The sequence below is a fragment of the Hemiscyllium ocellatum genome, chromosome X (genome assembly GCF_020745735.1).
Source record: "Hemiscyllium ocellatum isolate sHemOce1 chromosome X, sHemOce1.pat.X.cur, whole genome shotgun sequence".
NCBI lineage: Eukaryota > Metazoa > Chordata > Chondrichthyes > Orectolobiformes > Hemiscylliidae > Hemiscyllium > Hemiscyllium ocellatum.
The window spans coordinates 23,402,488-23,414,707 of NC_083453.1; the positions used below are offsets into that span (position 1 = coordinate 23,402,488).

The window sequence follows — 12,220 nt, forward strand, 5'->3', positions numbered from 1 at the left end:
GCCATTGGAAGTCCCAATCACTTATTTTTTCAGTTCAAGACTGGCCTTTTGCCAGGCATGATGGTTGGGAACCAGTACACATTTGACACATTGGGTTTCGCATGTTAAAAAAAACCTGTTGCTGGCCTGACAGCTAATGTTACATATTAGGAATATTGTTGCATACTACAAACACATTCACAACGACTGCTAATTCAGTCTCATTGCTCCCTCAAAATATACTTCAGACTTTTTCCTGCACATTTTTATACAAATTAGCATATAGTTGGCACACTAGCATGAAACTTTTCCTGTCAGTCATGGCTCTGTGCACTGCACTCATGTCTGAATCAGTTCTGGTTCTGGGTTCAGCCCTCACTCCGATAATCTAAAAATCACAACATCAGGTTATAGTCCAACAGGTTTAATTGGAAGCACACTAGCTTTCGGAGCAACGCTCCTTCATCAGGTGCTAGGGTTAGGGAGCGTCGCTCCAAAAGCTAGTGTGCTTCCAATTAAACCTGTTGGACTATAACCTGGTGTTGTGTGATTTTTAACTGTGTACACCCCAGTCCAACACCGGCATCTCCAAATCCGATAATCTAGGTTGTCATTCCAGTGATGTACCATTGATGAGATGTTAGAACATCGCCGTATGTGTTCTGTCACAGTTGTAAACAATCTCTCAAGACCCTAACAGGTGGGAATTCACCCCCATTGTTCTGGGGCTAATACTTACCTCTCGGACAACATTATTTAAAACATTTCACGCAGGGAGTGGTGCATGAATGGAATGGGCTGCCAGAGGAAGTGGTGGAGGCTGGTAAATTTTCAACATTTGGAAGGCATCTGGATGGGTATATGAATAGGAAGGGTTTGGAGGGATATGTGCCAGGTGCTGGCAGGCAGGACTAGATTGGGTTGGAATATCTGGTCGGCATGGACCGGTTGGACCATAGGATCTGTTTCTGTGCTGTATACCTCCATGACTCTATTATCACATTGCTATTTGTGAGAGCTATTTGCTACATGCAAATTGACTGCTGCATTTCCTACATTGCAACAGTAACCAACACTTCCAAAACTATTGTATGATTAGGCCATCCTGATGTCATGAAAGGCAGTGTACAAATAAATGCAAGCTTCTGTCTTACTAATTGGCTGTTTTTCTGTCCCTTCACAACTGAAAAGAGGTATTAATCCCAAGCTACAAAAGGTGGACTACTGCAAGCTACTAACACTTCCCAGAGAGGTTTTTTTTGATTGGCATGAGCTGCTATTTCAGTATTTTTACTTAGAGATCCAAAAGGTGGTTAGGGTGAGAAACCATAATGGAATACCAGTGATATTTCAATTGTATGTCCAATTATGATACTTTCACGTCCCCCATCTTTAACTTTATTGGATAGTACATCTAAAGAATTGTCACTTAAATGAGTGACAACAGGATTATTGCTATCTGTACTTCTGCCTGATTAACTGTATTCCAGCAAGGAGGCCTTAAGAAGAGTGGGAGGAAAAAGTGAAGGGAACCAGTCTTTTACAGAATTGGAAATGTTAGCTTGGACCCAGCCCCTGACTTTGTCTTTTTCCACTGCCTCCTCTTTTCCCATTGTGTCTTGGGCTGTCAGACAAATGAAAGCCAGAAGGAAACAACAGAAAGTGGAAGAGCTTCTAAGACTTTCTACCCCACGGAATATTAAGTTAACCCATCAAAACAACAAATAATGTTTTTACCACTATAGCATGTTAAATCTCACCAGTATCAAGCTGTGATGCTGTATGTTGCTTTCTGAAAACTGTACTTGCTTTTGATACTAGAAATTTTAAGAAATGAGTCCCAGTTGAGAGGGGTATAAGGTTTAATTTGCAAAATCATGATTCAAATTCAAATTGCACTATAGCAAATTGCAAAATTGAATTCAATGATCACAGAATTTCACAGACACAGAGTAGTTACAGCTATTCAGCTCATTGGTGGGTTCCTGAAAGAGCATACCACTGCCCTCTCCCCATAACCCTGCACATTTTTCTTTTTCAGATAACAATATAAATTTCTCACGAATACCCCGATTGAACCTGGATCCACCAGAGCCTTGGGCATTCCAGATCTTAATCACCATCTGTGTGAAAATGCTTTTCATTACATCTCCATTCCTTATTTTACTAAATAGCTTAAACTTGTCCCTTTCTGTCCAAACCTCTCATGGCCTTGGAGTATTTCCAACACAAATCTTGTCTCAACTTTTGCTTCTCAAAAGGAAAACAATCCCAACTTCTCCCAGCTGTCTACATAACTGAAGTTCCTTATCGCTGACAATTTGTTAACCATGCTCTGAACTGATCTTGCCACCTTCAAGGACGTACATAAGCAATCAGATTCCTCTGATCTTCCTCCTCTTAAGAATTGTCCCCTTTATTTTATATTTCCTTTAGCACCAGAAATGACGACCACAAAAATATCAAATTATCAAAAAAACTGCTGGCTCTCTAGCATTCTTTGGGCACGAAAATCCATCACCCCTATAGTCCAGGCTGTACCAGGACTCCAGTTCCTCACGAGGCGCTTGACTTTCAATGCCTTTGGAATCATGGTGAGAGTTAATAACTGGGGCCTTGTCACGAATGTGACTCACACCCAAAGGACAATTTGCTTTTACAAAACAGATCTGACATCATTCTTAAATATACAGTTATGCAACATTTGAATCAATGGAATCGTGTCAGAGATGTTTATTAATAAACTAAGGGCAGGGTGGTGTGGAAGAGAAGACAGAAACAAGTTACACAAACTGAATTCAGAATGTAAATTGGTTAAATTCATAGATTATACTAACCCAATCAAAGATTGGACTGCTTGATCATCACTCCAATCACCAACATAAACATTCATTCCCACCACTGATACTCAATAATAACAGTGTGTACCATCTACAAGGTACACTATAGTAACTCAACAAGGCTCCTCCAACAGAACCTACCAAACCAACAATCTCCATTCACTAAGGAGGGCAAGGGCGACAGACACACACAAACAACACCACCTGCAAGTTCCCCTCAAAGCCACACACCATCCTAAATTGGGACTAGATCATCATTCCTTCACTATTGCTAGGTACATCTTCTGGAACTCCCTGCCATAGAAACATAGAAAATAGAAGGAGTAGGCCATTTGATCCGTTGAAACTGCCCCTTCACAATCATGGCTGATTATCAAACTCAGTATCCTTTTCCTGCTTTTGTCCCAACCTCTTGGATCCCTTTAGCCCCCAAGAATTATATCGAACTGCTTCTTGAAAACATTCAATGTTCTGGCCCTGACCACTTTCCATGGCAGAGCATTCCACAAGCATTCTCCACGTCTGTGTGGGTTTCCGCTGGGTGCTCTGGTTTCCTCCCACGGTGCAAACATGTGCAGGTTAGGGTGGATTCGCCATGCTAAATTGTCCTCTAGTGTCCAGGGATGTGCAATGGGAAATGCAGGTTATGGGGTTAGGGTGTTGGTGGGTGGGATGGTCTTCAGAGGGTTGATGCAGACTTGATGGGCCGACTGGCTGTTTTCTGCACAGTATGAATTCTATAAAGAGACCAAAACTACACATTATTCTCCAAGTTTGGTCCACCAAACTCTTGTACGATTGCAGCAAGACATCCCTATTCCTGTATTCAAATCCTCTAATTACAAAGGACAACATAGAATCAGAGATGTAAAGCACAGAAATGGATCCTTCAGTCTAACTCCTCCATGCCGACCAGATATCCCAAATGAATCTAGTCCCATTAGCCAGCACTTGACCCATATCCCTCTAAATCCTTTGAGAACATCTATCGCCTTAAAACTTGTCCTTAAACATTCAGACTAAATGTAATGTTGAATTATAGAACACATTTACTGCATACTAGAAAATAAGCTGACAGGAGGGCAGCTCAGGCAAAAAAAAAGGGCGAACCCAGGTTATGCAGAAGATAAAAACATCTGTTCTCAAGTGATAACGGCATGCTCTAAGGCAATTAAGAACATTTGCCTTCACATCAATGAATATGTGTAAATGGGACACGAGTGATAATATTCACGGCTACTCCCTTGTGAAATTAATGACAGTGTTTGATTCTGACCTCAAAACGAAACTCTGTATCATCAAAAGCCTTGTAATTAATGGTCAGGTACTATTATAATGGATTCTTATTACCCATGCAAGCTAGGCAGGCACAGAGGGAAAGTCATCTTTTCTGTTACAAGCCCCTGACTTGAGAGTTCAAAAGGGAGAGCGCAAGAGTGACAGACCATTTTAGTGCTGAGACTGCCGAAGCCAGTAGAAAATTAACTCTTTGTGCTTACTTGCTATGGATTGAATTCAATTGCATTTTGGGACTTTATGATGATTTTGAGTAGCCACCACTGATTATGAAATGCAAACTCTGTAAAAGGTAATATTGATGAAGCTTTAACTTACTTGCTGTTCTTACAGACCATGACTGCACCACTGTCAATTCTAACTAGTCAGATGTTATGTCTTATTTGAATCACAACCCTGAAACGAAAGCATATTTAATTCAAGACTAATGAATCATTGAAAATACAACCTTATGGTAACATTTCAGCCTCAGATACAGAATGATTCTGTGCTTAAGATAAAAGGAGTCTGCTCCTAGCTTAAAAATTATTCTAAACCTAACATTAAAGAGATTCTGACAAAATCTGTCAGGAAGCCATTTTTTGGTCAAAGTTTGCCATCCTTGCTAAGAAGCCATTTTGTAAGACAACGATCTCAGACATACATATGAGAGATGTCCTCTCCAAAATGGGCTTTGGGGAAGGAATCTGCAATTGGATCAGACTGCTCTACACCAACATTGTCAGTGCAGTCTCAATCAATGGGTGGGAATCAGATAGCTTCCCAATCAGATCTGGAGTCAGGCAGGGCTGTCCTCTCTCTCCTGCCTTGTTTGTGTGCTGCATAGAGCCATTTGCAGAGTCCATCAGGAAGGATGCGAGCCTGAGAGGGGTGACTATTCCTGGCAGCGGGGGCCTGCAGGTGAAGGCCTCCCTGTACATGGATGACGTTGCTGTTTTCTGCTCGGATCCGCTGTCTGTGCGCAGACTCATGTGCATATGTGACCAGTTCAAACGGGCCTTGGGGGCCAAGGTAAACCGAGAGCAAGGCCTCGCTCTTGCCTTCGGGAACTGTGCCGACCAATCCTCGATCCCCTTCACCGTCAGGACCGACCACCCGAAGGTGCTGGGTATTTGGTTCGGGGGGGGGGGGGGTGCTGGGGCGTGCGCCAAGTCTTGGGAGGAGCGTATGAGCAAAGTGAGGCAGAAACTGGGCAGATGGAAGCTACGGTCGCTCTCCATCGCAGGAAAAAACCTGGTCATTAGGTGTGGGGCACTGTCATTGCTATTATACGTGGCACAGGTCAGGCCTATTCCCAGAATCTGTGCCGCTGCAGTCACCCGGGCCATCTTCCAGTTTATATGGAGATCAAAGATGGACCGGGTCCGAAGGGACTCACTGTACAAAGATCTGGGCAATGGGGGAAAAAAATACACCCAATGCCACCCTCGCCCTGATGGCCACCTTTGTGTGTGGCTGCATCAAGCTGTGCGTGGATCCCCGGTATGCAAACACCAAGTGCCAGTACGTACTGAGGTTCTACCTGTCCCCGGTGTTGCGAAGGATGGGCCTGGCCTCGCTGCCACGGAACGCTCCGAGTAGTTGGATGTTCCTTATCACCTGTCCTTCGTGAAGAAGTTTATGAAGAAAAACACCTTTGACCACAAGTCCATCAGGAAGTGGTCAGCACGTAGTGTCCTTGAGACCCTTCAGGAAAAGGAGAGGGCGGATCCTATAGAGCGGTTCCCTGAGCACTGTCAAAGCCATTTGGCAGAATGCCTCATCGCCAGAACTTGCCAACAAATACCAAGACATGGCTTGGCTGGCGGTGAGAAGGGCTCTGCCTGTGAGATCCTTTATGCACGCCCGGACTCTCAGCTGCACTGCAAGCTGCCCTCAAAGTGGCTGCGGGGGGGACGAGACTGTCACACACCTCCTTCTGGAATGTATCTATGCAGAAGAAGTCTGGAGAGGAATGCAGTGGTGTTTGACGAGGTTCGTCCCGAGCAGCGCCGTGACGCGGGATTCCGTGCTCTACGGCCTGTTCCCTGGGACGCACACTGGTGAAGGACGCTCTCTGGGCGGTCTGAAACCTGTTGATCTTCCAGCTGAAGGAGGTGACCCCGACTGAGTGTTGCAGACTGGCACATTCCAAGGTCCAGGACTATGTGTTGAGGGACGCGCTGAAGCTTGGGGCAGCTGCTGCCAAGGCGCGGTGGGGAAAGACCACCGTGCCTACCTAACGAAGAACAGGGGGCCCACACAGTCATTTGGGCTCTGATGACACCTCAGCTAAATATATGGGCATATGATTGAAAAATGTACAGACCTGTATATAACAATGATAAATTCCGATCTGTGTATGTAAATGTTTACATATGTATGGCATGACCAACTGTACAGACCATCAAATTATTTTATGAATAAAGTATATTTTTGAAATAAAAAATGATCTCAGACATACAAGCTGTGCAAGGTTACCTTATGACCTCTCCCAATTAGTTCAGACTAGTACTTCTTTACGATAGGGACTTACCTCGCCAACAGACACTTGACTCAGCTGAATTTGTTTCTACCACCTGATAGATGGCTAAGGCCCTACAGGAGTGATCAGCTAAACACACACAGACCGGTCAATAAACTTCTCTTCCTTATGAATTATTGCCTTTCCAATGCTGTCTACCTAATTAAGATCATGCAGTGTTTTTGTAAACTTTGTGTCTAAAGGAAGCCTGTTTGTGACAGAAGGAGAAAGTAGCCTGCGAGGGCTCTTGAAGAACTGGTGCCTTACTCTCCTAAGTTATTAGAACCTAGTTAGTTTAGCCTATAGGAATCAGTGTTATGTTGTAACAGTGATGCTATTGGTAAATAAAGGGAAAGACTAAAATTAAACAAAAAAGAGATTTTTATTCCAGACTACCAAACGGTCCGATCTCCAGGATGTACCAAGAGAGGCTTACAGGTCTGAATCCACGAGGGATTCCCTGGGCCGTCACGAATATGAACTTTGACACCTTCCTATTCATATACCCAGGTAAAAACAAGGACTGCAGATGCTGGAAACCAGAGTCTAGATTACAGTGGTGCTGGAAAAGCACAGCAGGTCAGACAGCATCTGAGGAGCAGGAAAATAAATCAACGTTTCGGGCAAAAGATTTGTAGCTCAGGTTTAGGTTTAGGGGGTAGGCTCAGTAGAATGAGCCATAAACACCAAACAATGACAAACACAAAGAAAAAAATCGGGACCTGAAGAAAAAAAACTTAAACTCACACAAAAAAACACAAAACCAATAACACAGGGGCATGGATAAAGAACCTATCAGACCAGATCCTATCAGGCACAGAAAAAGCAGTACTAGTAAAAGGATTAAATTTCAATTACTGAGACACTGACAAGAAGGATTTCCTAGCAGCATTAGAAACCACATTGAAGGACAACAATCTCACAGAAGAAACAAAACAAACAATCAGATGGACAGTTGCACCTACTCTGAGCCAAAAGAGGGAAGGAAACAAACTGAACACAAGAAAAGAAAGCCCTAGAAAACCTCAAAAAAGACAAAAACATTATATTACCTGCAGACAAAGGTCGGCTCACATTCATCCTGAACAGTAGGGATTACATAGAGAAAGCCAATGCACTACTCACTAAGACCTTTCAGAATCCTAGTAGCACACAAACCCACCAACACACTCAACACCTACCAACAAGTGGCGCTAGACCCGACCCCACAACTAGGAAGAAAAATTACATATCTCCTAAGAAAATTACACAATTCCGGACAATTAAACAAGACAGAATTCCAGAAAATGAAACCTGACAGGACCAACACCCCACGATTCTATGGACTACCAAAAATCCATAAAACCAGGAGCCCCCCTCAGACCTCACTACCCGGAACACCAACTCACAGACTGGCCAAAGAACTACACGCAAGACTGAAATACCTAGTAGAAGAGTCACAGCACTCCAACCACTCCACCCAGGAATTCCTAAAAATCAAAAACACCAAAATAGAAGACGACGAAGCAATGCTCTCATTGAACGTAACAGCACTGTTCACCTCCATCAACATCGAACTGGCAAAGGAAACACTTACCACACTTTTTTTTTCTTAACCCCCCCACACTACCGCCTAACTGCGGTAGTGATTATTTTTTCCCCAGCGCCCAGGTTGTGTGTGTGTGCAGGTGTGAGACACAGTGAGAGACACAAGGTGTACAAATCTTTATTCAATTTCCACCACCAGGAAGATAGGAAAACACCCGAGTGGCCAGTGACAAGCAGTGCCCTTACTGACCACACTTTTAGAAGAGACCATCACACACACCCCAACCACCAATCACATTACCAACGAAAACATCATGAAACTAGTGGACCTGTGCCTCACCACCCACTTCACTTTCAACAACATAGTCTACAAACAAACCAACAGCACACCCATGGGATCTCCGCGATCAGGATTCATAGCAGAAGCGGTAATGCAAAGACTAGAACAAACAGCCCTACCAACCATCAAACCAAAAATCTGGGTCCGCTACGTAAATGACACCTTTGCCATCACAAAACGAAACAAGATAGAAGAGACATTTAACATCATCAACACATCCTCATAGGCATAAAGTTCATCAAGGAGGAAGAAACCGACAACAAACTCACATTCCTGGACGTCACAGTCGAAAGAAAGGACAACAGAGAACTACAAACCTGCGTATACAGAAAACCGACAAACACTGACTAAATAGTTAACTACACCAGCAACCATCCATACACACACAAACAAAGCTGTATCAGAACACTATTCCAACGAGCCACCACGCACTGCAGCACAGATGAACTTCGGAAAACAGAGGAGAACCACCTATACAACATATTCAAGAAGAACGGATACTCAAAAAATACAGTCCGCAGATTCCTCAAGAACAAACCACGACAAGCAGACCAAACACAGCCAGAAACCCTAACCACCTTACCATACAGCAAAGAAGTTTCAGAAATGACAGCTAGATCACTAAGACCTTTCAGAATCCTAGTAGCACACAAACCCACCAACACTCTCAAACAAAAACTAAAACTTAAAAAGACCCAGTACAATCCATGGACAAAATCAACATCATCTAAGAAATTCCATGCAAGGACTGCCACAAACACTATGTAGGACAAACAGGAAGAAAGTGGCCACCAGGATACACGAACACCAGCTAGCCACAAAAAGACACGACCCTCTCTCCCTCGTAGCCCTAAACACGGATGGAAAAAAAAACACCATTTCGACTGAGACAACACACCTATCCTGGGACAGGCTAAGCAAAGACATGCCAGAGAATTCCTAGAGGCCTGGCACTCCAACCACAACGCCATAAACAAACACATAGATCTAGATGCCATCTATCAACCCCTCAGAAAACGAACAGGAAATGACATCACCACAAACCCCAGGAACCGCATCCAGGAGAAAGATATAAATAGAAAGCAGGAGACAACAGCTTCGCTTCACTTGGAGGTCGCCACTGATAATGTTACCGAGCCAGGTAATGAAACGTCTGGATATCAAACCTACAGCTCAGCGAGCAAACCTACACCCTAACCCTTAACCTGAGCTACAAATCTTCACAAACCTTGCAATTACTGTGGGTCTGGAATCACATGTAGGACAGACCAGTTGAGGATGGCAAATTTCCTTCACTGAAGGACATTAGTAAACCAGATGGGTTTTTCCTGACAATCAACAATGGTTTCGTGGTCATCAGTAGATTCTTAATTCCAGATTTTTTTTTATTGTATTCAAATTCCATCATCTGCTGTGGCAGGATTCAAACCCAGATTCCCAGAATACTCCTGATGAAGGGCTTATGCCTGAAACATTGACTCTACTGCTCATCAGATGCTGCCTGACCTGCTGTGCTTTTCCAGTGTCACACTTTTCAACTCTGATCTCCAGCATTTGCAGTCCTAATTTTCCCCAGAACATTAGCTGAGTTTCTGGTTTAATAGATAAAAACAATGACTGGAGATGCTGGAAACCAGATTCTAGATTAGTGGTGCTGGAAGAGCACAGCAGTTCAGGCAACATCCAAGGAGCAGTAAAAAAAAATCAGGAATACCTGATGAAAGGCTTTTGCCCGAAACGTCAATTTTACTCCTCCTCAGGCAGCATCCGAGGAGCAGTAAAATCGACGTTTCGGGCAAAAGCCCAGTTTCTGGTTTAATAGCAGAGTGATAATATCACTAGATTGTTACTTCCCCTTGAATATAGATGATATGGTATTCTGGGGAGTGTAGTGACAATATTGTAAATAAGTTAGGGACAGCTTGCTGCTTAAGACTGGAGATAATTTTACTGTGACTCCTGGGGAATTAAGGAGCCTGAACATAATAGGGTACATTTGATCAAACTTATTACAGTTCAAGATACAAATAACAAGGAAAATCTCACATTGTTGCAAGGGCTAGCCAATGTAAATTGTTACTAGAAAAAAAATCAAAGTGAAACATATACAAAAATAATTCTTCACATTGTTACATCTTTACCTTGGGGGAAAAGTGTGTGAAGTATTGGGAGGCTTCAAAATTGAATAGCAGGCATATGGCAATGTTAGCATTCCCTCAAAGCCATTAAATATCCTTATATTAGCTCAGACCAATGAACTACATTCGGTAGGATGGCTTTAAGGGGACGCCCACCAGATCACGTGGACCCTGCTGGATGCCTGCCCAGAATTCAGACTTGCAGCTCCACTTACCAGGACTCAAAACACTTTCAGACCCAAACAGCAGGAATGTTAAAGCACCATTGCAAAAACTCCCCAAGTAAATATTGTGTTTAAAATTAATCATGCACACAAACACAATGGCCTTCCAATTTTTATACCTCAACTCAAATAATTTAGTGAAAACACAAGAAATTTTGAAATGATTGTTGGAAACCAGCAATTAGTAAAATTTGAAGTGTTGCAAAAACAAAGAACTGACACAAGAAGCTCTAATGAATGTCTCAGCAACTGGAAGATTGGAAGTATCAGATCATACAAGGCTGCCAATGCCAATGCCCAAGAAAGATTCTTCACTGCTGCCAACAATTGTCTGTCATTAAGATAATAAAGCATTCCACAGCGTTAATAGGAACTTCAATGAAACAGATGCTGAGACACAAAAATAGACATTAAGTTTAGGAACCAAAAGCTCGATCACTGGAGAGACGTTTTAAGTAGCACTTTGAAGGAAGATGGAGGGGAGGAGTGGTTTAGGATTGGAAGTCCAGAGCTTTGGGTTCAGGGTGCTGACAGGATGGCCACTAATGCAGGAACTATGGAAATCAGAAATGCACAAGTGGCCAGAACTAGGGTGCACAGTCATTTTGGAAGGGTCATAGGGGTCGGAGTGGGATAGCAGAGATATAAAGGGTTCGGGGAGGGGGTTGCATGGCAGACAGTGTTTATGGGGGTGACAGAGAGAGGGTATTGGGGGGGGTTGACAGAACAGGAAGGGTCTTGGAAGTAAGAGAGACAAGAAAGTTCGTGGGAATCTTGATCAGAAGGATAAGAATTGTTTGGATTAATTCCTACGAAATTGTGTTTGAAGTTCAATCAATCAAATCAATGTGAAAACAGCAATTAGAGCTTAATGTCAAAAGTTGCTTCCTTACCTGAAATCCTGTGTTCACCCTAGACTTTAAATGTATAAATCTGTTATATCGCTCGCAAGACCCCGTTCGGAGATGACTGTTTTTGTTGACGTGTTACTTATTTACATTATAACACATTTACTGTATCGAAAACTCAATAACCAAACAGCAAACCCTACAAACCCAGCGGGCCATTCCAACAACTCAACCACCTCCTCAACGGATTGTCAGGAAAACCAAGGCTTGTCCCGCCCTCCATGTTCGTCTATTGGTGTTTGTTCGCGTCATTCCCCCGAACAGCGTGCACCGATTGGCTGGAAGCCGGTGTGCCAAGGCGCGCGGAGGGAGGGAACACGCGCGGGAACAACGGCAGTAAGACAGTTCGAGGTGAAACAGCTGATTTCGAAGAAATAGCGTCAGGCGCAAGCTGTGCGCGTGACATCAGATGCAGCCGAGGCCTCACGCAGTCAAGGCACGTCAATAAGTCAGTGAAGGAGGCTA

The 12,220-nt window shown here is 43.5% G+C and overlaps 1 protein-coding gene across 1 annotated transcript in view; it reads right to left on the reverse strand.

Annotated features, from left to right (window-relative positions):
• The window catches only part of LOC132805837 (signal transducer and activator of transcription 1-like), a 70,110-nt gene extending 58,188 nt beyond the window's left edge, over positions 1 to 11,922 (reverse strand). Inside the window, exon 1 of the mRNA XM_060821141.1 lies at positions 11,741 to 11,922. The gene's annotated coding sequence lies outside the window, so the exon portion shown is untranslated. The remainder of the gene's footprint in view (positions 1 to 11,740) is intronic.
• Between the last annotated feature and the right edge of the window lie 298 nt (positions 11,923 to 12,220).